Source organism: Lepeophtheirus salmonis, chromosome 6 (assembly GCF_016086655.4).
Source record: "Lepeophtheirus salmonis chromosome 6, UVic_Lsal_1.4, whole genome shotgun sequence".
In the NCBI taxonomy this organism is placed as follows: Eukaryota; Metazoa; Arthropoda; class Copepoda; order Siphonostomatoida; family Caligidae; genus Lepeophtheirus; species Lepeophtheirus salmonis.
The window spans coordinates 22112254-22124820 of record NC_052136.2 but is presented as its reverse complement, the minus strand read 5'-3'; the positions used below and the strand labels follow the sequence as shown (position 1 = coordinate 22124820).

The following is a 12567-nucleotide window of genomic DNA, read 5'->3' as shown; positions in this document are numbered from 1 at the left end:
CCCCAGGCATGCAATTGTATGAAGAAAAACGCCTATTAACATCATACCAAAATTTTCAAATTTAACTCTTTCCATAGACTACAAACAGACGTCAACAGGTTTAAAATTTAAAAATGATGTCATAGGTTTAAAATCTTCACTTGAAAAATCGCTCATTCAAAATCCAAGCTCTACGATACATTTCCAAAGTATCAAGAGGGCGAACTAGTTCCGAATTTGAATATCTTTACTGAAACAGTGTCGGTGGTTGGACCTGGGAGATCAACGAAGAATCAAAAAAGTTTATCAGATCATCCAGCAATGAAAGAGGCAGCTGAAACCATTGGTTCGGGATCTTTCTTTCTCGAAGGAACGGAAAATCCTCATAAAATTCCTGAACTTTTACCGGTGAAAGGAAGTATCATCAAATTGGTTTTTGATCAATCAGGTAGGCAATGTAGTAACTGCTTCACATTTGGGTACTCATTGACCAAATATGATATCTCTGCAAAAGAATACAAAGGCATCTCTTGGAAAAAATAATAAAGCTTGGGGATATCAATAATACAACGAAGTCATACCAGGAAGCTGTATTTCAAACGGAAAAAAGTTCAAATCTAGAAACTGAGTGAAACCCTCTCAGATAATCAAATAAATAAACTGAAACTTGTTATTCATAGTAAGGTAGAGGCAAAAGGCACAACCCAAAGATTGAGGCAGGAAAGTTCTATGAAAAACAATGATGAGAGAACTGATGAAAACACTATCGTTGTGGAATCACAGAAGGACATCCCACTTCAAGGAATTTATTAACCCCAGTGGTGAAAATACCGATGACAAGGCATTGAAAAATCATATTATTTACGAAACTGTCTTCTTCGAATATTTCCTTATCCTAGAAAATCCAAACGGAGAGAGAACCTGAAAATATTGATAGAATGCAAGTAAATAATTATGCCATATCCCGTGAAGAGAACCTTCAAGTTGATTTAAGAACAGTAAAGTCTGGAGTTGAAGAAGGTGATACAGAGTCTGTTAAGACTTCCATAATCTTGAGTGACACAAATGATCCTCTTCTTAACATCCGTAGCAGTTAAGGCCCTGACGGGTACGTGTCGAATAAATAACCAATATTACCTAGAAAAGAAGATAAATCCTATAAAAGACAGAGGTCTCCTGCCTCTGAAAAGGGGAAAATAAAGGAAAATAACATTGCCAGAACACCCCACGAAGAAGGAATATTATCGCCAGATTAAATAACAAAAAAAAGGTCCATTTTGGTCCCCAAAATACTCAAATTAAAGCCGTACTACGACTGAGGCCTAATGCCTCCACAGGTGGAAAGTCATTCTAAAAAGAAAAGAGGGAGGCCAGTGAAACATTTATAATCAAATTAGGATTGCGGTTGTTTTTTTTAAATATAACAATAGCAACTTATCTGAAGCGGTTTTTTTTTTTACGTTGGTCGGTATAGTCTTTAGTTTATGTCAGATCAGGTTCTAGATAATTCTTGGGCATCATCAGAAGCTCTCAAGAGCCACTTTTCTCTCTTTTACCAAATTTTAAACCACCACTATTATTATGGCAACTCTTGTATCTTCCAATGTAAATTCCACTTTTTCATTTAGCAGGGCCTCCAAGGTATTTAATTACATCAGTGCCTTGCTTTTACCAGATATTATAACGTTGGTCGATTCAAGAGTGCAGGATATAAACAAGTTCACCCATCTTCTCCCGAAGACATGTTCTTTTCTATTCAAAGGCTAATAGAAAATCAACTCAGCCGTCTAGAAGAGTAATTGTGTTAATCCCTGAAAATTTAAACCTAATTGAAAGAGCCACTGACACAGGAGGTAATTACGTTGTCGCCGATTTGGATTTCCATGGAAACCGAACAACATTGTTTGCAGTTTATGGCCGAAACAATCATTCTAAAAATTTGTTCTCAAAACTAGTTAGAGGAGGCTCTTTGGACAGGAAGGAGTTATGATTAGCGGGGAACTTAAATGTAACGCAAAAACCAAGTCGGGACGCCCAGGGTTATAAAAGTTCATACAATAAAAATAGTGCTTCAGATCTGGAATAAATAATATACGATTATAACTTACAAGATTTAGGTCTCACATGTGATAACCTCCCTCCAAAAATGACTTTTAATGGAAAAACGAGGACTGGCAAAGTATTAAGGGGCAGACTAGATTATATAATCGCTTCTCGCCGAGTAGCAAACCTCCTAAACGAATTCAGCGTGCTTCCACGGTACATCTCAGATCACTGCCCAGTTTTAGCATCAATTTAGTGTCTTCCCTCAAACAGGAAATCTTCATGGAAGCTCTATGTCTATTTACTAGATTCAAAAAGTACACAAGATGATATAACCAAGGTCATTTTAGCTACAGCCTAAAGATGGAAAGTGGACTTTTGTCTCTATGGGATACCCTGAGACTCATTGACTCTCAAACGAGGGAGATCTTCATTCAAAAAGGCAGAGAAGAAACTAGAGAGATGAGAAAAAAGCATAATGAAATACAGACGTTAAACAAAGACGATTCTACCTCATCCTTAAAACTGGAGGAGCTTCTGGTATACGAGAGAAAGGGGCACTGTTACGCTTCAGGAAGGAATTCATAAATTTAAATTAGAAAGGGAAATCATGCAAACATATGAAAGAAGCGATAGAATATCTATACTTTTACCAACGGATGAGATCACAGAAGAGCCCTGCGAAATTACTAGAGAAATTAGCAATTTTTACACAAACCTGTACGGCTGTCCAGACTGTGTGTTGAATATCTCTTACTTCTGCTACGGTTGGAGCCCGATAAAGGATTCAACGGAATGGAAACCTTTACTATTCAGCAAATGGGAGCCCTACAAGAGAAAAAGTAAAATCAGCGATTTTGCACGTACAAACACTAAGGAGGAGTTGGATTTACCGATTACTCACCATGATATTCTCAGTTTTTTTCGTAGTTATAGAAAGAAATATAAATCTCCCGGCCCCTCGGGCCTGCCTTTCGAGTTCTATAAAGAGTTTGATTTACTTTTATCGCCAATACTCGTGAAGGTTTTCGAGTAAATATTTAAGAAAGGCTTTATCCCAGACTTTATGAGTTGTGGCTCTCTGACTTTGATTCTGAAAAAATTACAAGCCGATCTCTCTCTTGAATAAATCATAGAAAATACTCACAGGCATTCTTAATCTCCGAATAATAAAATATCTACCACAAAACATCTCCCGGCTCAAAAAGGGTTTATGAAACTTCGCCTAAAAGAACATAATCCACGCCCAGTTCAGTATGCTATTGATTCTTCAACAGGAAGCAAGTATGCGGTGGTGCTCAAATTGAGAAAACATTTGACTCAGTTTCACATAAATACATCATCGAACAATCGACACTATGGCTTCCCGGAGGGCTTTATTGAAAACATATCTGCAATACTTCGAAACACCGAAACGATAGTTGGTATTCCGGGATCCCCTGATATATTCTCTATCCTTAGAGGGGCTCGACAAAGAGATCTTCTTTCCCCTTCTCTTTTCATAATAGCGATGAATGGTCTATGGGAGATGATAAACTTGGATTCAAGGATAAAAAATACATCGTAGGGAAATATACCTCTGAAATGTCTTTTATATGGTGATGATGTCACAGTTTTCTGTTCAGGCTCCAGAAAGGAAGTGACAGAATCCCTTAGTGCAATCTTCGATAAATTGGGAAAATTTAAAATACAGTTTGGACTATCGGATAATGTAGGAAAGACGACGATCGTTACCAATTGTGAGGAAGATCTGAGGCCTCAATTTGGGAAATTCAAATTCGTCTCAGCGGCAACCCTACTTGGGTTCGAAGTGTCCGTGTCCGCTTTGGGAGCCTTAAAAGGAAACGAAGAAAAAATTATTTCCATCATTGAAAGGAGTATCCACTTTTTTAAAGTTGTAGCCACAACCTGATTTGAAAAGCTCAAGTTCTGGGACCAAATCATAATAATTAGTCATACACATCTTGAGATATACTCCTTTCTTCAACGAAATATGTGAGCATATTTACAAATTGAGGGAAAAATTAATGTGGGAGGGATCAAGAGCCTCCATTTCTAGAGGACGCATAAATACGCGAATCGAAGAATGGAGTCTCCCAAACATAGAGGCTTTGTAGAAAGTGTTGAACTTCTCTTTGTTTAAAAGATTGAGGAATAGCAGAGATATCTGGGCGTTGAGGATCAAGGGAGAGTTTGAGAAGAAAATTGGTCATGATCTGATTTATAGATTATTTATGGGATCATCGGAGCTATTTGGGGTGATGAAAAAATGTGGGCAATACTGGAGTCAGATAGGTAGGTTGTGAGAATTCATTATGAATGACATCCTACATACCATGAGTTCTAACGAACCTGTTAACTCTAATCCAAGGTTGAGAAGTCGGGACGAGTTTTTAAGGGAAGGAGGACTAACTTCTGTTGGACAATACCTATCTCGTGGAGATACAGAGCTAGGCAATTTCCTTCTATCAAGTAGAACCAAGAGATTAGTATCGTGGTACCGTTCCAAAACCAGTAACCTCGAGCCTTCAACACCCTTCTTCATAGCAGTAGAAGCACTCTGTAAAAGTAGAATAAGATCTGTAATAAACGGTGATAACAACAAAGTGTCGTCTCTTATCGTCAAGAGAAGATTGGAGAGACTGGACCTGAAAGGAGTGGTAAAGGTATTAAACCCAAAAACAATATTGAAAAACTACCTATCAGATCCCCATCAAAAAAGGTTAAGATACCGATATTCTTTATTTACAAATAAGTCGAAACAAATGGTTGAGTCTAGTGTGCTCTTTTTGTAAAGAAAACCTCATCACTTCATTCTATTTGTTTTATTTATGCTCCAAAGTGGCTGCCATTGTTAAAATGCTGGATTGTAGTATCCGTGAAAAGTACGTCCAAGAACTCAACCCTTCAGATTGGCTTGTAATAACGTCTTTGAAATACAAACAGAACCCCAAAAATTGAGTATATTATCTCTGAAGTCCAAGGTATAATATATGGGGTTAAAAATAAAATGTTGCCTATTCCACCAAGGCTGGAAGAGTATGTACTCCACTCAATCGAGATCCTAGAAGCAGTCTCTGCCCAGTCAGAGATTACAGGAAAATGATGAAGCTTACCGACGGACCAGGGAATTATCTAGACCCGAGGGATTCGGGATGGCTCTTCTGTGTTATTACTTATTATATAATTAAAAAAATGAACAAGTTTCCATATAATGAAGTCAACATAGAATGATCGATACTACGTCATATAATATACTGAGTGATATATTGGAGAAAAGGAAAAGAGCGAGCGAGGGGTCTATAAAGAGCTCGCTTGAGAACCTCACTTCTTGATGTGATTACTTATCTACCGGGGTTTTTTTCTTTTCATCCTTCATTATTTTAATTAAAACAACTAATATTTCAAATTCTTACATTGACTTGTTTGTATTTTTTATTTTTATAATTATTATTTGGACATTATTTGGATGTTTTCTGTATTGGAATACAAACTTTTATGATTTTTGACTGATATGATATGTGTAAATAAATAAATATAAAATAATAATATAAAAAGAGATTTTTCCCCTCGGTTTTAATTGGCAACCTCAATGTTAATATTGATAAAAGACCATACGTAAATCCGAATACTGTTATGCTCAGAAAATTAATTCATGAATTGAATCTAGTTTACTTTTTAAAGAAATTAAATAATGATAATAATATGTTATCTTGGAGTAAGGGGAAGCAGTCATCAAGGATCAATCTTGCTGATATATCCATGCTTATGCTCTTATATTAATTCGAACCTTCTTCTGACCAGAAAATGGTAGATTATAGCTCTTCTCAGCTCCAGTGAAGAAAATTTTAAGGATTCCAAATTGTCTGATTGGTTTAGAAGAATTTAAAATAAAATTACACAATAGATTAAAAATTTCCTACGATCATACTCTATCCGTATGTTAACTTCTGAAACTATGAAATATTATAGATTGCCGAAGAAGAGACGAACAAGAAAGTTGATGTCGAAAGAAGTCCTTTTAAGAGATTAAAACAATGATCGATGAAAACAAGAATTTCTGTAAAAGAAACGAAAAAATGTTTGAAAATAATAAATTAGTTAAAAATCCGAAATCAGTTCTCTAAGTGTTTCAGAATAATTATCAAGGAATATTGAGATGCTCCAGGAGTTAAAGTGGCATCTTGTTTTATCTTTAAATATCACAATATATTGGACTTTATCAAGATGTTTTTCCGAGATGACAAAGCTTCTGGACCTGACAATATAAAAGAAAAATATATATCCAATATACCGAGTATATTGTTCGCTATTTACTTAGCTTTGGATTAGAGATGGAAATAGGGGTATGCTCCCCTCAACTCTAACTTGAGGTAGGATTTACCTCATCCCCAAAAAATGTAATGGGACATCACTAGGGCATTAAAGGCCCTTGACAATACAGAATTTTAGCAGGTATTTTTTAGCTAAACAAAACGAGCCTATACTTAACAAAAATTTGGGTTCAGAACAAAAAGGTTTTTTTTATTTTAAAAACGACATATTCTTGATATTTCAAGAAATATTCAGGCAACTATTAATTCCATTAAATCACACTTCTGTTTATCCTCAATAGCTTGAAGGTATAGCGGTTTACTGAAGATACAGAGTGAGATAAACAGTCAACTACTATATTAACTTGCCCCTCTATGTACTCAATATCTTTGACAAATTCATTTATAAGTCCAGTATGACCCTGCTGACGATCAGACTTTGATATCTTACCAATGTGAAATGCAGACCCAAGGGCTTGTTATAGGTAAAAAATCATGACAGATTGATACTCAAGTTAGTACTTAATGTGAAGGGAAGACAAATAAGCCACCAATAGCTCACGATCAAACGTAGAATATCGTAGATGCGAATCATTGAATTTCTTTGAGAAAAATGCAATCAGAATAGGTCCTCCATCCAACGTTTGATGAAGAGCTAGTCCTGCACCGCCTCCAAGCGTCTATAATTAAATATGTGATTATGAATTTAAGAAAGGAAATGCCTGAGAACTTTAAAGGGAGTTTGATTCTACCAAAGGAACTTTTTGCTCTTCGCCCCAAGTTAATTTTGTTTTCATTTCAGACAACCTAATAATTTCGGAAATAGGTAAAACGATTTGAGCAAAGTTGGGAATAGGATTTCTATAATAACCAAACATTCCTAAAAACTGACGAAGAACTTTGGGGTCCTATGCTTTAGGAAAATTTCCGTTTGTAGATATAGTAAATGAATAGGTTCGATGTTTATATGGGAAATTTTTATACGTATAAATTAAATTTCGACCAAAATAAATTTCAAATTTCTCAGTTGGAAATCTGAGGTTATACTTAGCTTAGAGCTCCAAAACTTGGCGAACATGATGGTTGTGCTCAGATTTAGATGGACTTAAAATTAGAATATCGTCCAAATAAACGAATACAAACAGACAGTCACGAAATAATTTGTCTATGCATATTTGAAAAGTTACACCTATAATTTTCCAATTGGAATTCAAAGAGTCCGAAGGGAGTAGTAATAGCGGTCTTATGTTGGTGATCCTTTCTGACGAGAATATTTTAATACCTTGGCACAAATCAATTTGCCCAAATACTTTCATGTTTCAGGGGACAGTTTTAGAATTCAATTCCCAAAATCACCTACCATTCTCCACTCTCCAGGCTTCTTGTTTCAACAAAATGAATAGGCGCGACCCAAGCGTATTTTGAGGGAATTATTATCTTAACTTCTAATATTGAAGCTAGTGTTTTCTTACATATATCGAGCTTTTCTGGAGACAAACGCCTAACTTTAGAAAACATAGAACATAAAATATCTCCTGTATCAATTGAGTGGTTGACGTCCTCAGCTATAGATATTGGATTATGGACTGATTCTACAGAGATCAAAAGCGGTAATTGTTCTAAAAGGTCCTTGACACTAGAAGAAACATCTCCTTTGCATTTAGCAGAAGGTATTCCCCTATGTTCAGTGAGCTCAGCCTTAGTTTTTATCCTGGTTTTGGGATAGAAATCCAGATCGGTAATCTATGAAAAAACCATCAAAACTTAAGAAATCCATACTTAGTATAGGTGAAGATACTGAAGCAACTATAAAAATCTAAGGAAATCGCCACCGTAATACTCAAATTGATAAAGAAGTAGTAATTTAACCTAAGACCTCAATAGGGCTATAATTTGCTTTAGAGGCGAATGGATGATAAAAGAGTGAGCCACCAGATCATGAGGAGGGATTGAGACTGAAGCACCAGTGTCAATTAAAATTTCATGTTTATAAAGTGAGCTTCCAAATGTTGAAACATCTTAAAGTAAAGGCAAGGTAGACGCTGTCCAATTATCCTGACTATCTAGATTTCAGAATGAGTGTTATGTTTAGGGATACTGATATTAGGATCTACAGAAGAGCGATGGGGTGATGACGAACTTGATTATTTTTGGATGTTGATGCCAGATTTAAAAAGGGAAGTGACACCAAGGTTTGCAATATTTTGCATTTAAAAAAAAAAAAGAAAAAAAGCACACACAACACCTGTATATTTATGGTCTCTGATCACTATAAAATGGAACATGGAGACGATTGAATTGCAAATGCTTCTTTTCTCTTCATTATATGGTATAGCTGATCTGCTAGATCTCCCAAGACCCCTAACTAATCTGATTGATGCTCTAGAAATTATAACAGAATAAATATCAGAAGAACATGCATGGATAAGTCTATGGCAGAACACATCTTCAAGAACTATCTATTTTTTTGTTATGACCTTTAGTTCCTTTTAGTACTTCGATGGATAGGCATTGGTCAATCATAACTTCAGGAGCAATCAGCTTATCGAACATCTGTTTGGTCGACTTTTCGTAGTGAGCCAGAACTGCAGTATTGAGTTCATCATATGATTCTCCTTTATCTGCCTGTTTCCTGCCTTTGATACAATGCCAGCTGGTAACTCAGTTATGGCATGAAAGATTCTTGCAGAATTTGTAAATATGTTTGAGAGTTTGAATTGGACCTCAAGCATATCAAAGAAGACTCCTGGATCAAATACGTTGAATTCAGGAGCCCTGATACCTATTTTCATCGCCATGTAATCCCCGAATGTGGTTGCCACTATTAAGAAAAATAGTATACTGATATCAATGCAATCCAGATATATAATTGGAAAATAATACTGCCACCTATGAAAGATTCTTTAATTATACGAATGTACTACGAAGGAGTATTCAGGGTTCTATAGTTGAATTAATCAATGTAAAAAGGAAGACAACTTTTTATGAATACTTTTTGACTTCACTTCAACGGCTGAACTGTCAAATAACAAGTAAAATATATAAACATTAAATCCACCACAGATTAAGATACCCAAGAACGTTAACTATATATTTATATGATGGTCCTAATATGACCTTTAAAATGTAGAATATCAATGATATTATTTTTTTATTTAAACAATCAATTTTGGCTGCTTTAAGTACAATTTATGACTTATGGAAAAGCTTAATAAAAATTATAATTTATTGATAGAATTTGACGAAATTTTCTCAAAGAATACAAACACACTGAATTTTTGAGAAAAATCGTTGTAGTTAACATTTGATTGGTTGTATATCTATATGGCAAGTTTTGATTATTTATCCATAACTTTTATTTTGAAATGCTTTTGGACACAGCACGAATATACATTTATATTCATACACTTTATCAAAGTTAAACTTACTTAGTATCAATTTTTTGATAGATTATAACAATGTGTATAAACTCTTTCCCTCTACAAAAATGTAGCAATCTATAAAAGTCAACATATTTTACTTCCGATTAATCTTAATCTCTATGACATTACTTCATTAATGTCAACTGGTTAAGTTCTTGTTTTATACTACCAAATAGTTTCTACAATTTTTGATGTAGAGTTAAGACTTATTTTTTCTATCAATAGCTCTTCCTTTAATAACAAAAAAAACATTAAGGAATAAAAGTTATTTTTGTAGAATATATAATGTGTGAGGTTTCATTATCATTTCATACTAAAAATGTTCCGTTTATAAAAAAGAGTCTATACTTGCTTCTTTGTTGTGATTCCATTTTTGACAGTTTTTGTTATTTCAGAATTTTTTAAAACTTTGAGTTTTATCTCGAATAGTCTTGGAAATCTTTATTATTTTAAGCAATGAAATAATGCAAGATGTTAATAATATTTGACATAGGAACTCATTATTACAATTATGTATATAAAATACATAATTAACATATTTACCATAATAATTTCGAAAAAACCATTTTTACAAAGAACAAAAATACCTGTTAAAAAAAATATAAAGTATATCACAGTCCCTTTGGCTTAAAATAGGGGGGTAAAAACTTATGATATCAAAACTTTTATTTTCACTTGAAGAAGTTTTTAGTCATAAGATGAATAAACCAATGGCTTTACAAAAAAGCTTTCCCCTGATTTTCATATTTTGATAGAATGGATTCCAATAAGCCTTTAATTCTACGAATATTTGTTATTTCTTATGTGGTAATTTTAGATATTAGTTTTTTTTATTATATAAAGGTATATATATATATATATATATATATATAATAAAGCCTATTCATATTCGAAGGATATTAAAATTTACTTTATAATATAATATTCCTATGTTGCCTGTCTGTAGTACTTAATGAAGAAATTGAAAGAAACATTTGAAGCTTATTTGGACAAAAGTTTGAAATAGGTAGCTGTTTATTCAATGTCTTGTCATATATGAAAATACAGTCTCCTCTGGTATGTTAAAAAGAAAGAAACAAAAATTTACGTAGTCACCCAGATAATTTGAAAAATTGAGCTATTTATACATTCAAATAGATTCTTTTTTCTGTTTACTGAAATTTAAACTCAAAATGGATATTTTTTAACTGTTGCACAAATCGTCACTGAATAAGGGAGAGTTGCAACATTTGACGAGTCGTATTTTTATACAATTTGTAGGAAAACAATTCACTGTTAAAATTTGGTGAGTCTAAGTCAATTCAGCTCCAAGAAATTAAGCTAAACATAGAAAATCTTACAATTGTACCCTGTTTCACTAACATATTTCTAAAATTCCAGAATCTTTTTATTAATATAAGGAATTGAACATAAAAGTCTAGGTTCAAATTACTATTTCAAAGTGGAGTAATCATTATTTGATAATTTCAAAACAAGAATACTATCCAATAAGTCTAAATATTCTAAATAGTCTATTTCATATTTCAATAGCTACCGACGTCCTCCCTCCTTCTCCCCTCCAAACATAAAAATTTAAATTCAATTTTGTTGTAAGTCGTTGATTTCTCTGTTTCTCTTTCTCAAATTGGTGTTTTGAGCTATGATTGGTTGAATTATAACAAGTTCTTTTTAAGCTGTGAACAACTCTTAACAATGATTGAATATTAGTTCCATAGTTGGAAAGAATGATCTCAATAAACTTTTATTCGAGGGTCTGTTCGTCGCAGCTCTTTAAGAAAACAACATATTAGTATTGATTTAAAAAAATTATCATCTCTTTGTTAAAATATGCTGTAAAAATAACGTATTTACACTTTTAAAACATAGGCGAAGTTTGTTGTAGGGCTGAAGGGGCCAGTCCCCCTTACCCTTAAGATCTATTATATGTTCATGGATATTTTATATACTTAGCATGTAAGTAAATACAATTAAAAATTAAGTAAATTGGATTAGTCCCAGAATTACATTCAATATCGGTCTTCGGTCTCACATCAGTCTTTATTATACACGTCGTAACCTTTATTGTATCGTGCAACTTTTCCTCCAAATAAGAAACAGAAAAAAGGAACGAAATCATCTGGCAGTTAGCAAAATAACTTTATTATACTAACTGCTATTTATCTATTATGTACTGCAAGACTATAATTGTCCTTTTATTTCTCTAAAATTATTAAGATGAAGGGCATACATTTCTACTATAATATAACATTCTAAATGTATGTCCCCAAATAAAAACGCATGACCATGGTATTTATTTCAAAAATGGAGACCAATACAGGTCTTAGACATAAAATGAAAGTTGTTCAGAATTCTAAGTTACGTACTTAGAGATATGTTTTATTCTAATCAGAACAGAATTCTTAGGTTCCAGAGGTAAGTTTTTCTTTTGTATATAAGTTGATTTTTTTCATAAAACAAGATCAACCCCGTATCTCAAAATTTTTATAAGGTATAAGCTGTAATGAAAAAATGCACCAAAAAAAATTAAAAATCCAACAAACGAATTATTGTACTCACGGAAAAGGGAGAACGTATAATAAATATGAATTAAAAAAAGAAAATTAGTATGAGGATTAGCGATTTAGTCTAATTATGGTTGAAGGAGGAACATTTATAATATTTTATAATGGCCGTGGGATGGAAGAACTTCAAATGTTGTCTATCAACAGGTTGGACTCAATTCTGGAGTTATTTAAAGCATTAATAAAAACAAAGAATGTAATATTTAGTTAGTATTTCATAATATTATAGTCTTACATAGTATTTCATTC

At 33.4% G+C, this 12567-nt stretch overlaps 1 long non-coding RNA gene across 1 annotated transcript; it reads right to left on the bottom strand.

The window, feature by feature from the left end:
* Nucleotides 1–487: 487 nt before the first annotated feature.
* On the bottom strand, nucleotides 488–5489 carry LOC121120361 (uncharacterized). The gene is made up of 9 exons (XR_011780858.1): nucleotides 4722–5489; nucleotides 4358–4670; nucleotides 3600–3855; nucleotides 3170–3541; nucleotides 2927–3115; nucleotides 2741–2850; nucleotides 1826–2056; nucleotides 957–1766; nucleotides 488–900 (listed from the first exon to the last, which is right to left on the bottom strand). It is a non-coding gene; the product is annotated as an uncharacterized lncRNA (long non-coding RNA).
* Nucleotides 5490–12567: the final 7078 nt, after the last annotated feature.